We start from the raw sequence: 23,236 nt of genomic DNA on the forward strand, positions 1-23,236 counted from the left end.
GGGGGTGTGCGCGGTGGGGTACCAGCCCCCCCTCCGTTGTTGACCATCGCCGCTCACAGGCCCCTCCATCCACCCCTTGCCTCCTGGGTTCTCGCAGTTCCCTGCCCGCTGTCTTCTCACAGCTGTGCGCGTAGTCCCCGCACTCCTCTAAGGATTGCTGGTACCCGATGCGGCCATCGCGTCAAAGCGGGCACCGTGCTCTACAGTTGGCACCGCCCGTGGCCTCCGGAGCTCAGAGAAGGAGGAGCTGCTGTGGAAATAGGAGAAGCAGCTCGCCAAGCTTGGGGTCAGAAAGGGAACTCACATTTATAGTTCCGGCTGCGAGCCAGGCACTGTTAGACACTCCATAGGCATTGTTTTATTTAATCCTCATAACAAGCCCGAAATGGAATCCTGTCTTCTTTAAGGATGAGAACGCGGGCGCAGGGAGGTGAAGTCAGTGCTTCAGCCAGTGCATGGCCGGCTCGGGATTTACACAAAGTCTGTAGAATTCTCAGTCCAACGTGTCGTCCTCCCAGAGAACCACGGGCTTCAGGACCGGTTCTGCCACTGGAGAGTGCAACGTGGGCCACGGACCTTTTCGAGCCTCAGTCCCCTTGCCTGTATGATTAGAAAATACTGCTACCTGAGCGTTGTGAGGATTAGATCCGCAGATGTGAGAAACGCTGTGCCAACTGTAAAGTACTTTTCGAATATCCCTGAGTGCAGACTTTGGGTGTTGAGTAATACTCAAAGGAGTAAGGCCCAGCCTGTTGTCTTGGCTTTGCCAGGAGGCAAAGGAACTTGGCAAGAATGACAGGTTGCCGCGGTGGGCATTTGCACCCACCCCCACCCCAAACCCGCCGGGGAAGACTGGAGTTTTCGCACAAGGATGGGTTGTAGTTGGGTTGGTGCCTGGGATTTGCAGAGCAAGGGCTGTAGGTGAGATATCACTGGAGGGCGGGTGGTACCATATACCCTGGGGATAATATCCTAAAGGCTGGGGGCGCCTTTGAGGACTGTGAGTATGTCTGATCTTATTGCCTAGAAAGATCCCGGCAGCAGTGAGGAGAGGGAGACCCATGAGCGGAACCAGTCAGTGGCTTTGGCAATAAGCACGTAGTACTAGGGGTAGAGAAACGGGAATAGACAAGGAAAAATAGGCTCCAAAGTCTATCATCTTAACCACAAATTACCCTACTTAGCCACCTCCTTCAAACAATGCAGGATAAAGTGATTTTTAAAAGCCCCTGTAAATCAGGAGAGGAGAGTCATACGCCCAGAAGACATCCTGTCTGCTTCTCCTTAGATGCTGGCAGTGATGCTGGGCCACGTTCTGTGGCTGAGCTCAGAGGGCACCGAAATGCCGTCCTCTGTGCTGCTGTTCATGTTTTTTTTTTTGCGTCATTTATCTGGCAAGGCCTCTGAATGTGTGACAGCACACACAGAATATAATCTGTACTGAATCTCCTTTGACGCCATGTCTAATAAGACCACAGCCATATTTCATGGAGTATATGGAGAAAAAAGACACTGCAGTGAGAAAGCAACGGGAGGTGCCCGGGCACGGCACCCAGGGGTAGCCAGCTCTCCCCTAGAGGGCGCTCCTACTCTCCCCTTCAGGTGACTGTCGGTGAATCAGAAAGTGGTGGCTGTCAATCCAGGAGCACAATTTACTGTAACTCAGGAGCCAGGACCTTCACTTAGAACTTCTTCCAGAGACCCAGAAATCTCCAATACCCTACATTTCTGAAGAATTGTGCCCAAGACTCCTAGCACAAGCTCCTCGTACCATATGTAATCATGCAAAAGGCCACCTTAAAATGTTCCAGTAAATTAGTGTTCCAAAAGTTTCAGCCAGATGACCGTATTATTTGTACCAGCTTCCCTTTCCCTCAGATAAGAAGTCAAGCAAAATTCATACTCTGAATTATTAGCCTGGCAATTGTTTCTGCTGGCCCTCGGCAAGAAGGCATTCAATAATGCTTTCTTTTGCCAATATTCAGAGTTGCAGGTATAAAAAAGATATCCTCTTGCAATAATAGATGTTTTTAAAGTCACATGGTTTAGAAAGAAATTTTTTTTTGTTCCCTCAAATTAATCTAAAGATGTTAGGGGGTTACCATTTACAGGAGGCTTAAGGCGGGGTGCCTGGGTGACTCAGTTGGTTAAGCCTCCGACTTCGGCTCAGGTCATGATCTCATGGTTCGTGAGTTCAAGCCCCATGTTAGGCTCTGTGCTGACAGCTCGAGCCTGGAACCTGCTTTGGATTCTGTGTCTCCCTCTCTCTGCCCCTTCCCCACTTGTGTGTGCTCTCTCTCCCTCTCTCTGTCTCTCTCTCTCAAAAATAAACATTAAAAATTTTTAAAAACTGAAGGAGGCTTAAGGAGCTCTATTCTGGAAAACAGCACTCGCTGTGCCCTTGGGTAAGATATTATTATCACTATCATCATCGCCATTATCATTTAATACCAGTGGAATAATCAAAACTCTTTAAAATGTGAGCAAACCAAACTTGGAGCACAAGTGAGAAAAGCTAGCGTGTCTACGGTTATATAGAGAGATACGAATTTTTTTAAACCTTGTTTGACTCATAGCGGCCATAATAATGAGATGGGCTACACTTCCCTTACTGTTCTTTATGCCCAGGAAGAATTATATGCAGAATTTCTGTACCCTCAAAAGCTTGTCCAAACCTAGGGACATCCTTTTCTAGGATTTCCCTTATTTTAACATAAAAGGGCATTTAGAATATGAAATCGTTCCTTGCTTATGTCATCAGAAATAATCCTCTTTGAAAAGAGTGGAAAAGCCGACTCTTGATTTCTACTCAGTTCATGATCTCACCGTTCCTGAGATGGAGCGCTGCGTGGGGCACGTGCTGACGGCATGGAGCTTGCTTGGGACTCTCTCTCTATCTCAAAATAAAGAAATAAACATTTTTCAACGTGCAGATTCGATAGCCACATGATCTGGAGATCTGATTTCAGAGGTGTAGGGTGAAGCCCTGGAATCTGTATTTTTGATAAATACATTTGATGCCGGTAGCTGTCTGCCCACACCCTAGAAACCCTATGTTGGTATTTCTAACACAGCTCCGGGTGTCGTATGCTCATCATTTGCATGTCCTCCTAATTCTTTTTGAAACTCCTTCCAAAGCTGTGTGTGACGTCCCAAATGACAGACGCGGAAAGATCAAGATAGAGATGTACTCTACATCTGAGCTGGAGACAATGTCCCACTGAAGTACTCTCCTGGGGCCACTTTTGTGGGGAAGGAGGCAAATCTCCCTGTCGTCTGAGAGCTAGAGGAAGCACATATGTGAGGGCAGAAGGGAGGCCCTTTTGCTCTTGACCAGCGGTTCTCAATGAGGGCAGAAGCACCTTTAGGGGCACTCTGCAAGTTTGTTGGCGTACTGTTTCCTGTCGTGACAGCTGGGTTGCGCAGCACTTGTGGAATTCAGGGGCAGGGTCAGGGATGCTGTTTGTCACAGTATGCCTGGGAGAAGAATTGTTCCGCATACTGTCCAACTTCCAAAAGCCCTTCTGAAACATTCACGTAGGTTTAAAAAAAAACAAAACGGTCACTATCTGAGCCTAGAATGTAACCGTTTGTCGTAGCCCGTGTGGGCTGCTATCACAGAATATCATTGATTGGGTGGCTTATAAGCAACAGAAATTTATTTCTCACAGTTCTGGAGGCTGGAACACCGAGCTCAGGGTGCCCACACAGCCAAGTTCGGCTGACAGCTCCCCCTGACTGCAGACGGCCATCGTCTCGTGTCCTCAAGTGGGGACATGTGTCTGGTGTTCTCACATGACAGACCTCTCTGGGGTCTCTTTTATAATAGTACTAATTCTATTTATGAAGGTTCCACTGCTAATCACTTCCTTAATGTCCCACTTCCTGACACCTTCACATTGGGCATCAGGATTTCACATCAGTTTGGGGTGAGGGAGACACAAACATTGGTCGATCGCACAATTTTACACATACGTGCAACATTTGTACATAAAAAGCAGAATTTTTAGTGTTGTTCTCATATGTACTGGATTTTTTTAAAAAATTGTTAAATGTTTATCATTTATTTTTGAGAGAGAGGCAGACAAGCGCAAGTTTGGGAGGGTTAAAGAGAGAGAGAGACAGAATTGGAAGCAGGCTCCAGGCTCTGAGCTGTCAGCACAGAGCCCCACGCCAGGCCCAAACTCAGAAACCATGAGATTGTGACCTGAGCCAAAGTCCGATGCGCAACCGAGTCACCCAGGTGCCCCTATACTGAATTTTTTTTAAAGGAATACAGCTATAATAGAAATCAAGACTGACATAATTTGTAGATTTACAATGACTTCTTCATCTTTTGTCATTTTGTCATCGATGGCAGTGCCACTCAAAGCATGTGAGTCATCACCATAACACATCTGGACTTGTCCGCATTTCAGCGATTGCTTCTATGTATAGAATCTGACTACCTCCTTATATGTATTTTCTAGTATGTTTGTACCTAAGCCATATATGTTGAAATGCATGTTATTTTGCTATAAATTACTTACTTTCTTATTATTTTGCCTTTATGTTATCATTAGAGCATTATATTGATTTTTAAAAATATGTTTAGGGGCACCTGGGTGGCTCAGTTGCTTAAGTGTCTGACTCTTGATTTCAGCCCAGGTCATGATCTCACGCTTTGTGAGTTCCAGCCCCGCATCTGGCTCCACGCTGACAGTGCAGAGCCTGCTTGGGGTTCTCTCTCTGTCTCTGCCTCTATATCTCTCTCAAAAATAAATAAATAAACATTTAAAATAAAAATATGTTTAGTGGAATGATACATAATGATTCTCATTTGAGGACAGTTGAAGGTCTTTGTAAGAAAAAGGAGGGCTATGCACTGACAGAGTTGAGATCCCCTGTTCCTGTGCGGAAACAGTTAAGATGTGTTGGAGGGTGCCCCCTAGTGGTGGGTGTTGTGACGGCATCCCTTCCCCAGCAAGGAGAAAATCAGAATCTGGAAACGTTAGCAATTCTGAGACTTCCTTTCATTAAATGAGGCTGTGCTCCCTTATAAGAGCTTCTGACAAGTTTGCTAAACTTACAGTTAGAAATTTTGGTTCCCTTCTTTTGACAACATAACTGCTAAACTTTTTAAAATTATTTTTAAAAATTATTTTGAGATTGTAAGCTTGATGCACATGGAAAATACACTGTTAAATAAGGAAAACTAATCAAAATTCTCTACCTCTCCTCGTTAGCAGCATGTAGACTCTGAAAAACTCAGGGAAATGAATGTGTTATGTTGCCTCCCGCTTGCTTCAGAGCATTGCAGATTTCACCATGCAGCTTCTGAAATGTACAGCATGTGTGTTTGCTTTTATAGTAACTCACTATTATTTATATCTCTACTTACACAGTTACTACCTTTCAAAACAGAAATGGGGGTGTGAAATAGGAGATGCCAGTAACCACTTCATCTCACTGATTGGCTTTTCCAACCACAGTGCTCTTTTTCCATATAAAATAAGAGTAGATTTACATGGAAAGCAAAAATAGAACAATGGATTTATAGAGGGTTCTGTAGCACATAGTACTTATAAATTTCCTGATTAATTCAGGAAATACAACACTACACAAGATCACAGGTATGAATACATTTTGGTTACTATTTCTATGTAAAATTGCCGTCAAGAGAATTTACCAATGAGGCGATAGAACAATGCAGGCTCTGTGCCTGATCACAACGCTTTGTCCAGTTATGTTGGACAAAATATCTGTCTTCCTGGGCCTTTTGAGGCCTTATCTATAAAACTAGAGAGTTGAACTTAAATAAGCTTTAATGAATGCCTCAGCTTCATGAATCTGCAGATTAAGGTGAATTTGCCCATGCTATTTTAATTATCAACATGGGATTATCTATAGCAAACTGTAGGCCACCTCTGTTCATTCTCAGACAAAATGTACCACCCAATATAAACCACTTTTAATAGAAGAACAGTATAATTAAGAAGGTTCATATGACGGAATAAATAGGACAAAGGTTAGTCATGCGTATTCTTGATTACCCTATTGGGGCTGACTATTGAGAGTTAATCATGTTTTTTAAGTGGCCCTCAGTATTATTACTTAGAATAAGTCCGTTTCACATTTGCCTCTTTAAACACTGCCCATGGGATCTGAGAACTTGAGAAGCAGATAGAGGCATCAGAGAGCGTTGCCATCTTGTCCTTTTGTTAGTGCCTAGTTAGGGACCCCTAGGACAGGGACCACTGGTTGTTATTCTGAAGCAGTCCTCCCATCCATAATTAGGATGACCGTAATCAGACCATAGAATATTTGAGAATGAAGGAGCACCATTAATAATTACACAGGACAACAAGCATGAACTGGACCTGAACGTGCAACTCAGGCCATAAGGTCACTCTATGACGAGTGCACATTCCTCAGGGTAAGAATGTCTCCAGATTGGATCCGACTGACTCATCTTCCTGTCCACTTACACTAAGAAGACATGAACCCTTTTCGTTTTGTTTAATTCTTTTAAATATAATTGGCTAGGGGCACCTGAGTAGCTCAGTCGGTTAAGTGTCTGACTTCGGCTCAGGTCACCATCTCACAGTTCGTGGGTTCGAGCCCCGCGTCAGGCTTTGTGCTGACAACCAGCTCAGAGCCTGGAGCCTGTTTCAGATTCTGTGTCTCCCTCTCTCTCTGACCCTCCCCTGCTCATGCTCTGTCTCTCTGTCTCAAAAAGATAGAAATATTTTTTAAAAATTGTTTAAATAAATAAATATAATTGGCTAGAAGACCGTTGAAGAATCTCCAAAGCTCATCCACTCAGTCATTTATACACACATTCGTTCAAAGATTATTCATTGAACACCTTCGAAAACGCTTGGCTATATATGGGTATTGGGAATAGCAGCGAAGAAAAGAGTGGCATCTGCCGTGATGGGGCTCATAATCTCATACAGAGATTATTAGAAGAGAAAAACTGTCCTTGACATTGGGACCTGGCCCCCACTATCACCTAGGCCTCCATGTTCCCTACAATCTGGCCCAGATCTCAAAACCAGGCCCTGGTGTTCTCCCATTAAACATAAACAGTGTCACAGAGGCTCAGCCTTAGACAAGGCCACTCTGGGATCGTGACGGGTCAAGTCGAAAACCAGAGCACTCCCCCAGCAGTCATGTCTGAACAAAGACAAAACATGAACATTTTCTAAACCGCACGAATGCTCAAATATCCCTCCCAGATCCCTAATTTGAATGGTTGCTGCTTCTTACCAATTATAGCTTTAGCCTTGCTCCATCGCCCCTCCTTCTAGGAGATTCATTAAGATACCCAATCAGAATGACCCCACTTTCTGACATCATCCAATCTACAGCAAAGCCCTACTTCATAAACCCTCCCCCAAATCACCAAGACCAAATCCATGTTTTCTTTCACAGCCTCCTACTGAAGGCTCTGTTTTGTCCTTTTTCCATCACTGCCATGAGCAATAAACCAGACTTACTCAGCCACGGGGGTGTTGCCCCTGGTGAACTGATAATTATGATGGTCAGCATAAGGCAAAGAATCAAGCTGAAATGGAACATAGTATCCACTCGCTGTTTTACACATCTATGACTATGTGAAACACGGCCTTTTCTGCTTTAATGGATCTAGTTTGTCCTTGAAAAGAACTATATAAATATTGAAAAAGCATTGTCTATCTATTTAAAGACTACAAGTCTCTGGGCACCTAAACCTCCTCAATAGCTGCCCAGATCAAAGCCTATGTTGGAGATGATGCTGAATAGACACTCTTTTAGCTCCAAAAATTGCTTTTGTTCTTTTTTTAAAATGTTTTATTTATTTTTGAGAAAGACAGAGAGACAGAGTGCAGGCAGGGGAGGGCAGAGAGAGAGGGAGACACAGAATCCGAAGCAGGCTTCAGGCTCTGAGCTGTCAGCACAGAGCCTGATACACGGCTCGAACCCACATGCTGTGAGATCATAACCTGAGCCAAAGCTAGATGCTTAACCAACTGAGCCACCCAGGCGCTCTCTTTTCTTTTTTTGAAAGAGAGAGAGAGGGCACAAGTGAGCAAGGAGAGAGAAAAAGAGAGAGAAAGAGAAAGAGAGAGAGAGAGAGAATCTGGGCTCACCTGAAGCGGGGCTGGAGCTTACCTGATGTGGGACTCGAATTCACGAACCGTGAGATCATGATCTAAGCAGAGGTCAGATGCTTAATGACTGAGCCATCCAGGTGCCCAAATTGCTTTCGTTCTACAATGACATGAGCATCTTAATTTTTGCACCAACATAGTGCCATTTTATAATCTATGATGCAGCATTCAGTGATTTCATGAACTCACAGTTCCTCTCTGCCGTGCAACTTAATTTGTTTACTTATTTTTGTTTTCTCTGTAGGGTGCTTCTCAAATATAATTAGGAATTTGGAAATTTATCAAGTAATGAAAAATGAAATAATCATAGGAGCATAGAATGAGGAGATAAATAAAATAAAAATGCATTGCCTATTTAGGATTTCAAAGGAATGAAACACAGTGTTTGAAGGATCTCATTGTCTTCATCCCAAAAAAGATAAGCGAGATAGAATGGAATGGGCTCTCTTTAAAAGTACAATTGCAGGGGCACCTGGGTGACTCAGCCGTTAAGTGTCCTCCTTCAGCTCAGGTCATCATCTCACAGTTCGTGAGTTCGAGCCCCATGTTGGGCTCTGTGCTGACAGCTAGCTCAGAGCCTGGAGACTGCTTCAGATTCTGTGTCTCCCTCTCTCTCTGTCCCTCTCTTGCTTGCGCTCTGTCACTCTCTCTCAAAAGTAAATAAACATTAAAACTTAAAAAAAAAAAATAATAGTACAATTGCAAGTACTCTGGGAAAGTATTGCCCAGGCTGAAGTCCATGTTTCCAAAAATGCCACAGAACAGACTCTTATCTGGGCAAAGGGTTCTCTTTCAACTCTATAGATGTATTCTTGCCTGTCTTCCATGGAGTGTAACCTTCTCAAGTACAGAGCCATAGAGCAATACAGGAATCTGTGCACAGTGGGTAGGTAGTGTGTCCCTCTGCCTATCAGCTAACTAATCGAACTCACCGCTGGAGTAAGTAGGTGTCAAAAAGGAAGATGGCTAGGAACTTGCAGAGTTGGAACAGTGCAGGAGTTACCATCATTACTATGACTTTTCTTCTGGTCTTTATTCTTAAAGAAGACAAGGAGAGTATCTTTGTCATTGTCTGATATCTTGAATATTCCACACACTGAGAACATCCTGCATGGATCATGATTTTATTTAATCGTAAAAGTTGCCTTTCTCTTTCTTTCTCTGCTCCCACTCGTAAAAGGCTCTATAAATGCATCCTCAAGGTCAAGGGAGTTGTTACTTACAACTTAGAACAACATGGCATTGTCGTCTATTTAAATCCCTCCTCAGGGATGATGCCCTCCCATTTATTCATTCTGCAAGATTCTAGAATCTTAGACAACATTCTATCAAGTAGAGCATTCTGGATTTCATTTTGGCCTTCTTCACTGAAAATTATGGAGCCCAAAGCTTTTGTTTATACTGCTTCTACATATACTCCCAGGGCAAGAAAATGGATGAGAAGAATGGTTATCTTATAGCTTTTCAAATAGAAACTCATTACAGTCTCAGTTAATGAAGTGTGGAGAAATCCAAATCAAAGCATCAGCATTTAATACCCCCTAGATGCCTGGAACTTTTCAAAGTGAATTACAGAGCAGAGTCACACCCTCTAAAGAATTTGTCAATTCAGAAACAGCTGGGTGCAGGTGAGTATTTCTCCAAATTTTTTAGAGGTGTGGATCTATGACAGAGGAAGCAAGAGCTCTGATGTCCCTAGAAGCTTTCCTTTTGAATCGGGATCTGCTTTGACCAAGACTTGCTTGGTATAGTGTTAAAAGAAGCACAAATGACCAAGGACCCCTATCCTACTATTTACCTTTGTTACTTCCTGGTGTTGGCACATCCGCAGAAAATGTTGACACATGACATAAAAGGAAAAGAGAAGATCAGCAATTCCTAGTTCCTTCCCTGGTCCTCAAATGCTGAGGGCTGCAAGCGTGGGGGAAATGTGCAAATATCAAGGAGCAAAATCAAAACAGCTGAGTTCGTTTGGCGGGGGGGGTGTACATAATCCAAGGTGCAGTGAACATCCGCAGTGAGCACTTGCTGAATTACTTCTATGAGAAGGCATGACGCAGTAGCTGGGAGTGGGGGCTCTGGTGCCAGACCCCAGCATTGCCAACTTGTAAGCTTGGATAAATTACCCATTCTCTCCGTGCCCCCGTTTTCTCATAAAATGGTGATAATAATGGTACCTAACTCAGGGCTGTTGTGAGAATTACAAGTAATTAGCAAGTAGTACAACAAGTATTAAATACTTTGAATACATAGAGATAGTGAGAACCCTATTATTCAGCATCCCCTAAGACCTGAATCAAGATTAGCTACTACCAGTGGAGACGAAGATATGAAGCAATGTATCACTGATTCAAGATACCAGCACCTCTGAGCGCGTGTCCTCCAACCAACTTTCTGTTGGTAACTTAGCTTCCTATATAAATCCACTTCCAGGTGAAGAATGTGCTTGAAAGAAAGCATGCAGAGGGAAGTCATTAAGTCTGGCAAGGCTTGATGGTGGAGGAAGAAAATGAGGCTTATCACATGGAATAATGGGTCCTAGACGCACGTGTTCTCTCAATTTTACAGGTGTCTTATCAGGCAGCAAGGGAAAGGAATAATACAGGGAACCCCACCACACTGTTTAGGGGCAGAGACAGGCTTTGCGCTCAGAAGTGCTCTGTCAGTGCACAGCCACTGACAGGTGCTGAACTACCTCGCAGCATAAACAGCTGCCTTCCCTGCACCCATCAGAGCCTCTGTGGACCTTTCCTAGGGGTGACAGGGAGCTGACTTCGCAAGATACACAGAGGACAGATCTGCTAGAGAGACAACCAGAAGGGAACAACTAAGGGTCGTCGGGCAGATGATATCCGTGTCTGCTTTCTGGGTTCAGAAAGCCAGGAGCATTTCTGGAATTTTCAGTCATAAGGGAGACGATGGTGGAAGGAGAGTTTTATACACAGGGGGAGTCAGAGGCCTCTGGGAGCACGTGGAGTCCATATCAGAGAGATGAGTTCTGCTCAAATGAATTCTGTAGAAGTTACAAATTGAAAAGGTGGGGAAGCAGCCTGATCCTTGTACGGTGATCCAAGGAAAGGCTGACCTTGAGCGCCTGAAAATCTTGGCTGTCTTTGGGTCTCTGCAGAAGCTTAAATGTGGCCCTGTGCGAATGTCATTTGACAGTAGCAAAGGAAGAAGCAATTCGATTCTTTGAGACTTGGGAAGACAGAGGCCATTAAGGCATGAGGGAAACGACTTGTGATTTTCCAGTGTCTACTTGACAACACTTCTGAGTTTTGGACTTGTTTCCCTTCGTGCCACGTGGTGAAAGAAACAATGGACAAGAGCCAGCCCGCCAAGAACGTTCTCGGGTTACAGATGAATAAGCAGCATGCATTTGATCCATGCCTTCAAAACCTGTAAGTCCCTCAGTCTCAAACATTTACATGTGCACAGAGACAATGTGGTCAGATCCAATCCTGACTTAACAAGAAGCCTTAAGAAAGCCCTTGATGCTAGTAATAGCATCATAGATGTGAAAATCACGTCATCAGAGTGCAGGATGGTTTTGATGATTTTGCACGTGCGTGAGGAATTGACTTAGCTTCCTGGATCACAGATCTGAATGTTGGCATTTTTTGCACATTAATGACTGGGAGACGGTTGCCACAATCCCATCCCCTTGTTTCTTGGCTTTGGAGGACATTGATTTTTCTCTGGAAAATAAAATGAATGAAAAAGAATGGCCAGGAGTATGTCCCTGAAACTCTCCTTGGAAGGCACTTTCAGAGGACAGAGGAGCGAGCAGATGCTTGTAAGAGGAGAAGCCCTTCGTCTGTGCTGCTTTCCTGATCCTTTAAATCGGTTCTGGGCTCCAGAGTGTTTGTCTTTCTCCCTCTCTTTCTGTTCCCCAAAGACCTGTAAGCCAATCAATTCAGAGAGTATGTTCTCCTGGAATAACTTCAATATGCGAGGCACAGCCATCCCGTCTCCTTCGCGGTGCCCCTACTTCAGCCCTGAGCTCTAGCCTGCACACTGGCCAAGCTCGCTGAAGTCCTCTAGGTAATGACGATCCCCATTTCTTGTCATTGCAGGCTGTGTCCAGCTTCAGGACACAGCACAGGGGCGGAATGCTGAATCAGGGCTCAGGGCATGTGAATTGCAGCATCTCCATATTTTTCCTGCCCAAACAACCAGGATCAGATTGTGTACACATTTCAGGCTAAGTCTGAGAGACGCCCTGCCAATCACTAAGAAATTTCTTGAATAAAGGAGAAATGAATCCATTCATTTATTCGTCCATCACTTTTGCTGTGCTAAAGTATAAGTACTCTTCTCCAAATATGTAAACGTGAATGTTTCCTTTTTTAATTTTGAAAAGTAAGGACAGAGAATATGCCACATCGGTTGTAGCTAGGCACACTGCAAATATCAAGTGAGGGGGAAAACGGAAAAGAAAATTGTATACATTTTTTGCTCCCGATTCACAATGTTAGTAAAAGCTGTGTTGCTATTTAGACAGCCTGTGAATGGAATGAAATATAAAAATGTTGATAAGAGTGAATTTGGTTGGGAAATAAATAGAAGACTATTTATTTATTTATTTATTTATTTACTTAGTAGGCTTGACACCCAATGCCAGGCTTGAACTTACTACCCTGAGATCAAGAGTTACATGCTCCACTGACTGAGCCAGCCAGGCACCCCGAAGGCTAATTTAAATTGTAGAAAACTTACAGTTATTTTTACTGAAAGAATCGGACATCCAACTTTGCTCTGCCCCTGGTAAGCAAATAATGACCCGCAAATGTCCTGCTTTGGGACCAGACTGACCTCAGCTGAAATCTCAACAGACCATAGGGGATCTTCCTAGCTGAGTGAATCCGGGCAAGTTGTGGCTTAACTTCTCTCCAGGTAACTTCCCTTGTCCACCAACAGCAGGACAAGAATAGCGATAAAATACTCCCCCAAGGACCGATGGGAAGATTAAATGAGATATTGTATGTCAAACCTTTTGTGCATTCAAAACACACAGACAAGGTCCAATTAATTAGCCGTGTGACCTTCTGCGAAGTCACTTAACCTCAGGAGTTTCAATTCTCGCCAATTCTAAATTCTCTCTCCAAACAGCCTCCTTGGATTATAGAGAATTGTAATTAGCATATCAAGCACCCGCCTAATTTGTGCCAGCTCCTGTTATCACTGCAATTATACTGTTTATATGTAAATGGCACCTCAAGTCCCTGAATGGTGCCAGTGCACTTAGCTAAGAAAACAGTGTCTAACCTTATTGACACTCCTCCTTTCCTTAGCAAACCTTTGTTTGCTGGGAACACAAAGGTACACTTCTGAGCAGCCCTAAGGAACTGACAAGGTTCAATAAACTGCCGTGTGATTTCTCAAGGTTTTTCTTTGGTTGAGTGATGGGAACAGAAATGACCCTACAGATGCCTAGTACCCACCTTCCTTTAAAAGTGTTGTCTGGAAGCTAATTCTGTTTGGATGGACTCTTGCAATTAGCTATGACAGCCACTTCAAGCATTTTTAAACTGAGAGGAAATTTTAACTGACCCTAAATCACATCAAGATGTGTGTTTATGTGTGTGGGGGTGGGTATGCACCCAACAGAAATCTGTATCGTCAGGAAGGTTTGACTGAATGAGTCTTAGAATCTGCTGGTGGACTCCATTTCCCACCCAAACATCTGAGTCAGCCCTAGTTAAGGCTTATTCATTTAGCACATAAATTTTGCCAAACACAGAGAACACAAAAATGACTAATCATTGCTTTGGGCCTCAAAGAGTTTTGTTAAGGAGCCAGTATAGAAGAAAGGATGATGTATTAGGATGTGTTAGGGTCGATGAGTGCTGTCGTGGGGCACAAAGGAAAGAATAAATAACTTCCCATTGATGAAGGTAGGAGGGGGCGACCGTTTTGGTCTTTTCCAACTTTGTGTTCCCCCAATTATTAAGGTTTCTTCTTTGCTCCTCATGCTAAAGAAAGATGCTAGCTCTTGCCATCTGTCAAGTTTAAGGCTTCTTGTTTGGGGACATGACATTATCCCCAAGCTAAATGTGTCAGTGGGAGAGCCGCATGGCTAATAATTGCAAGCAAATTGGAGTTTTGCTGACTTGTTTGGGCATGTTCCCTGTTAGGGGAGCTCAGCAGAGCCTACTAATCAACCTTCTGCTGAGTGGGGAAGCTAGGGCTCACCAACAGCTTGGGGTTCCCATGGGGCCAGGTGATGAGCAACCGGTCATATTCCCTAAACAAAGCCCCATAGTTTATAGTGTAAGCAGTAGGTGGGCTTTTCACTGGGTCATTTTCAAAGCCCTTGTCTTTAGGATAATTTATTCATTGGAATGAGGCCGCTTTGAGCCAAGAAAAATATGGAAAGGTAGTTTGTGCTTAGAGTCTCTTCACTCCCATACAACCCAACCCAGTGGTGGTTCTTAAAAGTGTCCAACAACCACCTTTATTTTATTTTATATTTTTAATGTTTATTTATTTTTGAGAGAGAGAGAGACAGAGCGTGACCAGAGAGAGGGAGACACAGAATCTGAAGCAGGCTCCAGGCTCTGAGCTGTCAGCACAGAGCCTGATGTGGGGCTCAAACCCACCAACCGTGAGATCATGACCTGAGCCAAAGTTGGACGCTTAACTGACTGAGCCACCAAGGTGCCCCCAACAACCATAAAGATATGAGCTTCGGAGTCCAAGAGGCAGTGGTTCTTAAATTTCCCATCTATCAGCATCACCTGGCCCCCACCCTCAAGCATTTCCTATTCAGCAGGTCTGGGTTGGACTTGAGAATTTGCATTTCTAGCAAGTTCCCACTTGAGACCACATTTTGACCACCACTGCCTCAGAACATGACCGATTGCTTCTTGCTACAGCCAACTTTTCAGACAACTTAAGTGTAAGATTTAGTGCAATCTTGCATGGTTAGATGATTAGACCAGATGTAATCAGAAAAGGATGTTTGATTAAAGACCACCTTTGTCTTGGAGCATCTGGGTGGTTCAGTCAGTTAAACGTCTGACTTACGCTCTGGTCATGAGCTCGTGGTTGGGGAGTTCAAGCCCAGCATCGGGCTCTGCTCTAACAGCGTAGAGCCTGCTTGGGATTCTCTGTCTGCCCCTCCCCTCCACTCTCTCTCTCCCTCTCAAAATAAATAAATAAACTTAAAAAAGATCACTTTTGTCTCACTTGGCTGAGTGGGTGGGTGACAGGTTTCCCAAAACCAGTCTTCATTAAAGTGTATCATGAAACTGTTTTAATTTTTTTAATGTTTATTTATTTATTTTGAGAGAGAGTGCGCACAAGCAGGGAAGGGACAGAGGGAGAAGGAGAGAGAGAGAATCCCAAGTAGGCTCCATGCCGTCAGCACAGAGCCCGATGTAGGGCCTGATCCCCCAGAACCATGAGATCATGACCTTAGCCTAAATCAAGAGTTGGATGCTTAATCTACTAAACCACCCAGGTGTCGTTAATTTTTTTTAATCAAGAATGCTAATTTCTTTCCAGAAGAAGTTTGGGAATTATATCATACAGAATTAGATTCCTTCTCAGACTGAGTTTAGAACATATATTCTTTTACACCGGGAACACAAGGCAAAACCTCCTTACATAAATAGAAGGTGGCTTTACTAAGGATTTAACAGCTACTCCCTCAGGCCTCTAAGAAAGGAAAGGGCATCACACCACGTCGCAGTAGAAAATCAGAGTCCCTGCCTTCCTCACAGCAGTAGAATTCCTTGTCTGCCCTTCTCTCTGCAAGCCATCTGTCTTGGCTCACTTGTAGTTTTCTCTGCGTCTGGCTTAAGTCTGTGATAGCTTGGACGATGACCACACATGACATTGCAGCTCTGTTTCCATAGCTAACCAACTCCTTTTCTCCTCCTTGTGTTCCAGAACTCCTTGGAGAGAACTAATTAACCCAGCTTGAATCAGGGGTCTGGCGAGACCCACGGGGTTTGGAGAGTGATGCCAGCCCTGCGTCCTTGAAGGAAAGGGGAGTCTGGGTAGGGAGACAATGAAGGGTGCAAGCATCCTACCTTGAAGCTTTGCATACACAGCACTGCATGCATAAAGCATCTGGCTAGACACTCAGTAAAGATTGTTTCTTTTCTACCTCATTGTTCTTCCAGAAAATTCATCAGGAATTCAGAGAATGAGGTAGAAGATTCTGGTTAACCGTACCATGTCTGGCAGGATAGCATGAGGGGAAGGTCTTCTGAAGCCGGCTCCCCACCCCCTTCCCCTTACCGGCTGCACAACTAATGTTATCACAGGGCTCAGTCATGTTCTCGGTCCCTGGGCTCCACAGGCGAGGCAGAATCTTCAGGTCTGCCAGCTCAGGACACGGGGGAATAGTCACACACCTCTCTTTCTTCACACTTCAGAAAAGTGTGACCATTTGTCAGAGACTTTCTTTTTGCAGAAAAGGTGACAGAAAAAATATGGATGTTGTTAAAAACACAAAATTCAACTGAGTAAATGTAAAGATATAGTTTGCTTTATTCAATGGTTCCTAAATTGGGCAGCATCCCATCTCGCAAGTAGGAAGGGGCACTGAGGAGTTGTACAAAATGGAAGTTTCTAGAGGCAGGAGAGGGCAGGGACAAGGAAGTCATAAACAAAGGAAAGGATTGTTTCAGGCCAGGTCTCCCTCCTTTCAGGTTTATCAGGCAGATGACCTCACTAATACTGATCTGGTAATTCCAGGCTTATTGGTTTAAATTCCACTCCTGGAAGAGGCTGAAAGTGTGATTAGGACAGGTATTAAGTCTTGCTTCACTTGTGTGGGGCTCAGCACAAGTGACTCCATTTTGGACCTCTTGTTTCTTTTCCTAACAATGTGTAAAATTGTACCTTGATCTGGAGGGCCTAAACCATATGCTTAACTATAATCCAGAAGATTATATGTGGATTTAATAGGATGTATATTATTTTGTGCCAATTTATGGGGGAAAAAACCCTTTCATAATCCCAACAGGGACCATGGCTCTTAATATTAGCATTTATAAAGATGTAACATTTAATTCAAGTCTTTGTTTGGAGATGTTCAATTCAAGGAGATTTCTTACCTTTTCTTTGCTCCTCTCCCCTCCTTCTTCTTTTGATATTTATTATTTATTTATTTATTTATTATTTGTTATTTGAGAGAGAGAAAGAATGAGAGAGCACAGTGGGGGAGAGGGGGCAGAGAGAGACAGAGAGAGAATGAACCCCAAGCAGGCTTCACAATCAGAGAGGAGCCTGACATGGGGCTCAATCCCATGTCCCTAGGATCATGACTTAAGCTCAAATCAAGAGTCAGACAATCAACTGAGTCACCCAGGCTCCCCTTTTGTTTCATTTTAGATTTAAATGTTACCAGTATTTCTAGGACTTTCTCTCTGTTGAAACCATATTTTTATCGGTAGAGTTTTGACCCGTCACAACCTCATACCAAAAGGCAAGATGGCAATCCAGTGCCTCAGTAAAAGGTGCTTGGACATACTTGTCTCACTGTGTTGCTTGCAGCCCTCGTTGCCATAAGACAGTGGCCAGGAGGACAGACAACACCCCGAAAGTTCTTGTGTTCACAGTGCACCTCTGGTCTGTTCACCAAGGCAGGGGGCAGACTCTGTGGGAAGAGTCTCCCTCGTTTGTTTTAATTTCAAAGTTTACTTGCATTTCTATCTGTACTACAGTGAACTATATATCAGTTTAGCAAGGATCATTTCCTGAAGGTACAAAAAATTCTTTTCTCTCAGAGTTTTTACCGATAAGCAAACTACTCTTCCTTGCCACATGGCAAATCAACCACTGACTAATTAGGCACCATAAGAACATATTGAAATGATTTCCTCTGGGAGTTCTATTGTTTTTAATCATTTTCATGTGGGCGGGAAAGAAAATATTGAAAATATATTTCATTGTATTCACCCTTATTAGAGGGTTTCCTATATTCATCACGGGTGATTCCTCAAAGGATTTAGAAACGGAAACCACCAAATGAAAAATTCAAACTAGGGGCGCCTGGGTGGCTTAGTCGGTTGAGTGTCCAGCTTCAGCTCAGGTCATGATCTCACGGTTCATGAGTTTGAGCCCCACGTCGGGGTCTGTTCTGACAGCTCAGAGCCTGAAGCCTGTCTTTGGATTCTGTGTCTACCTCTCTCTCTCTGACCCTCCCCTGCTCACACTGTCTCCCTCTCTCTCTCTCTCAAAAATAGATAAAACAAGAAAATAAATAAATAAAAATAAAGATTTCTTTTAAATAAAAGGGAAGTTCAAACTAAAAAGTAGCCCTTTCTTTTTCAGGTTGGCTATAATTTTTCAGGCTATAATTTCTTGGCCAAATTATGGAATATCGTATTTTATCCTGTAGTTATAATGAACCCCTGTGCTCCTGAAGTGACCTCTCCATTTATCTTCTCATATATTTTAGAAAGAAATGCTCTTATCTCATATATTTTAGGAAGAAATGCATTCTTCCCTTCCATGTTTTGTTTGTTTTCCTGCTCTGAACTGGATCTGAAAATGTCTTCTTAATTTGAAAATAATCTTTTCTTTGGGCCTACATGGCTGAGGTTCTCAAACCTTAATAATGTGCATCAGAATCACCCAGAGGGCTTGGGGGCACCTGGATGGCTCAGTCGGTAAAGCATCCGACTTGGACTCAGGTCATGATCTTGAAGCCCGTGAGTTTGATCTCCATGTTGGAGTCTGTGCTGACAGCTCAGAGCCTGGAGCCTGCTTCAGATTCTGTGTCTTCCTCTCTCTCTGCCCCTCCCCCACTCGTACTCTGTCTCTTTCAAAAAATAAATAAACATTAAGAAAAAAAGAAGAAGCATCCAGACAGAGGGCTTGTTTACGCAGTGATAGCTGGAGCCCAGTCCCAGAGTTTCCCATCGCACAGGAATGGAAAGAGCTTACATTTTTGACATCGTCTCAGATATTGCTGCTGCTGCTGCTGGTTCTCAGGGGCCACACTTTGAGAACCGCTGGTCTAGATAAAAAGCAGGCAGCATTCCCTTCCCACCATCTGCCTAACTAACTGCCTGCCTTCCATCCCCTTGCCCTACCTTCCAGGACTCGGTTCTGTGGGGCTCTGGAGAGGAAGAACAGATTGTAAAGAACTCCAATCTGATGTCTTAAATGGGAAATAAGTCTTATATGTAAATCCACCTTCCAATAGTCTACAAACACTCTTGCCGAATTGTAGAAAAAAGTGACAAAGATTTTGAGTATCATATTGACCTCCCTACATTTTAAAGATGAAAGAGGGGTTTAATTATCCCTAAACCCCTCTACAAGCCTCCCCATCCCTATGCAATTTACTTTTCATGTCTTGCTATCTCCCACTTATTTATTTATTAAATATTTATTTATTTATTTTGAGAGAGAGCATGCTCATGAGCAGGGAGAGGGACAGAGAGAGGAGAGAGAAACTCAAGCCAGCTCCACGCTATCAGCACACAGCCTGATGTGGGTCTCGATCCCACAGACTGCGAGATCATGACCTGAGCCAAAACTAAGAGTCAGACGCTTAACCAAGAGTCAGACACTCAAACAACTTAGCCACCTGGATGCCCCTCCAACTTACTTATAAATACAAGTTCAGCCTCCAATTAAGGAGTCCTCTTTTCCAAACACAGAAATTCCTGAAGGAAAGGGGAAGCATTAGCTACTGAGTCCCCCTGACTTTGCCATTTAGGGCCATGTAACTCTGCGTGCGAATTTCAAGGGATAATGAAAACTATAGCTTTGGCCTCCATAATCAAAATACTTTTTGTAATTGAAATACCCTTACATTGGGAAAATGCCAATTGTACAAAATTTCATAAGTTAAATATTTTCTTCACCAAATGAAGTTTAGTCAACTACTAATTTAAGGCAACATTTCATATCCTCTCGTATATCAGCTAGAAAAATGATAGCACCCATAATTTTCATTTATAAATGCAAAACTGCAGCCCTGTTCTCTCAATCTTATTAAAGTTGATAACTTTATCACTAACACTTTCTGGATTAAAACTATAACTATCCAGACACAGGAAAATTAAGTAACCAGTGAATATTTAGATCAGAAATAGGAGACAACAGTGTGAGAGAGATAATCTTTTTCTACCATGAATTACAAACATACAGAATAAAAGTCAGCTGAAGAATATGTAAGTAAAAATGACTTTAGTTTGATTAGACAAAAAAAATCTTAAATTTATTGAAAACATTTTTAATGTTTTTATTTATTTTTGGGAGAGAGAGAGAGGCAGAGCATGAGCAGGGGAGGGGTAGAGAGGGAGGGAGACACAGAATCTGAAGCAGGCTCCAGGCTCTGAGCTGCCAGCACAGAGCCCAACAGGAGGCTCTAACCCACAATCCATGAAATTGTGACCTGAGCCGAAATCAGACGCTTAACCAACTGAGCTACTCAGGTGCCCCCAAAAGTCTTAATTTATTTTTAAATTAAAAACAGAGAATTCAAATTCTCCAGAGATTTGTTTCCATTTCAGCATAACAAAGAAAATGTCTCTTTCTCTAGAGGGAAGAATGGGCAGTTTGCCAACAGCCACTGAGGCTGGGGTTCAGCTAAGGTCAGGGTCCCTCAGCTGTGATGTGGGGGCCCTATCAGTTCCGCCTCCCAAAGGCCCACCTTTAGCCCTCATGGGACTTGGAGGGTGAGGGAAGCAGTTCCAACGAGAAGCTCATGCTGTGTGCTGGGCCTGGAGAAATACACGAAGTCCACAGAATGGTTGCCTTCTTTTTGGCCAGGACGACGGAAGAGTGACAAGTCCCACAGTCCTACTGTGCCACTGTTTAGGAACTGTATGCCTGCTCTTCACTCCATTGTGAAGCCCCATTTTATTTATTTTGCCAATTTTCTGTGTTTTATGTTTGTAGCAATTATTTATATAGTGCGCATGGAAGATCTCTCCCATTTAAATGCAGAACTATTGTTTTAGAGCATAGTATTTAGAGATAAAAGTACACACATCATAAGTGTACCTCTTTTTTTTAAGTTTATTCATTTTGACAGAGAGATAGAGCATAGGAGGGGCAGAGAGAGAGGGAGAGAGAGAGAGAGAGAGAGAGAGAATCCCAAGCAGGCTCCCTGCTGTCGGCGCAGAGCCCAATGTGGGGCTTGAACCCACAAACTGTGAGATCATGACCTGAGCCAAAATCAAGAGTTAGAGTTAGTTAACCGACTAAGCCACCCAGGTGCCCCATCAGTGTACATCTTGACGAATTATCACAAAATGAATACGCCCAAGTCCTGTCCAAGGAACTCAGACTAGCACCCCAGAGGCCTGCTCCAACCCCGACCACTGACAGGCAACCCCTCTCCTGACTCCTAATGCCGTAGGTTAGGTGGGTCTGTTTTTTTTTTTTTCAATATTTTATTTATTTTTGAGAGAGAGATAGAGACAGCATGGGCAGGGGAGGGTCAGAGAGAGAGGGAGACACAGAATCCAAAGCCAACTCCAGGCCCCGATCTAGCTGTCAGCACAGAGCCCGATGTGGGGCTCGAACCCACGAACCGTGAGATCATGACCTGAGCTGAAGTCGGACGCTCAACCAACTGAGCCACCCAGGCACCCCGAGGCGGGTCTGTTTTAAACTTTATATACATGGAACCATTCAGTGTGTTTCCTTTTGTGTCTTGTTCCTTCTGTTCATGTTATTATATATAAGTTTCATATAATACACTGTTCTATGCGGCTCTACTTCATTCACTTTCATTGCTACATACAATTCCATTTTAGGACTGCCGCCATTTATTTATTTATTCCAGTGTTGGTGGTCACGTCAAGTGTTTACATTTGGGACTAGAAAGAATAACACTGCGGTGAACATTCTTTGGTGCACTTGTTACATGCAGTTCTGTTGACTGTAATTCTAGGAGATACTGCAGAATAGGTTCTACAATGGCCGTACCAAATTATAGCCCCACCAAAGTGTACGAGTGTTTCTGTCCCTCCCACACATGGATTGTTCTTCCATTTAAAATTTAAAACCAGGGGCGCCTGGGTGGCTTAGTCGGTTAAGCGTCCGACTTTCACTTAGGTCATGATCTCGCGGTTCATGGGTTCGAGCCCCGCGTCGGGCTCTGTGCTGACTGCCAGCTCAGAGACTGGAGCCTGTTTCAGTCTGTGACTCCCTCTCTCTCTGACCCTCCCCTGCTCACGCTGTCTCTCTCTCTCTCTCTTCTATAAATAAATAAAAACATTAAAAAAAATTTAAAAAAAAAAAAAATTTAAAACCAGCCTAAGTTCCAATAATCGTACACGGGTCCACATAGAATACATGTCTCATTTAAAATTTGCATGGAACTTACTGCTCTCTCTCTCCTTCTCAGTAGGATCAATGTAACCAGTATTTGTTTTAAAAATATTTAAATTCTGGGCACCTGGGTGGCTCAGTTGGTTAAGCTTCTGACTTTGATTCAGGTCATGATCCCTCAGTTCACGGGCTTGAGCCCCACATCGGGCTCTGTGCTGATAGCTTGGAGCCTGGAGCCTGCTTCAGAGAGCCTTCCTCTCTCTCTGCCCCTCCCCAGCTCGTGCTCTGTCTCTCTCTGTCTCTCAAAAATAAATAAATGTTTAAAAATATTTAAATCCCTAGGTTTGCAAGGATAGATGTCGTCGACATGTTCCAATCTATAGGGTCGTTGTTTTAAATTATTAGGTTGTGGACTTCTTTGAGAATAAAACTTAAGTCCTTCTCCTCTAAAATGCACTTATGCACAAATGCCGAGAGAATTCTACCTGAGCTTCTGAAGAGACCCACAACTCCCAGAAGCCCTTCAGTTCCTGACCTCCAGATCAAGAGTTCCCTTAAAAGCGCTGACATTAGCAGAGTAACTGCTCTCAAGAGATGGTCTACTTCTTATTTCCTGCTTTTCACTTTCCTCTTTTTTTTTCCAGTGGAGCAAAGTTCCAACTTTCTACTTTGAAGGAGTCACCCCTCCTTTCTTTCTTTTTTTTTAATTTTTTAATGTTTTTTATTTATTTCTAGGAGAGAGAGAGAGAGACAGCGTGAGCAGGGGAGGGTCAGAGAGAGAGGGAGACACAGAATCTGAAACAGGCTCCAGGCTCTGAGCTGGCAGTGAGCGCACAGCCCAATGCGGG

This window comes from Crocuta crocuta, unplaced genomic scaffold (genome assembly GCF_008692635.1).
Source record: "Crocuta crocuta isolate KB4526 unplaced genomic scaffold, BGI_CrCroc_1.0 scaffold26, whole genome shotgun sequence".
NCBI classification, from domain to species: Eukaryota; Metazoa; Chordata; class Mammalia; order Carnivora; family Hyaenidae; genus Crocuta; species Crocuta crocuta.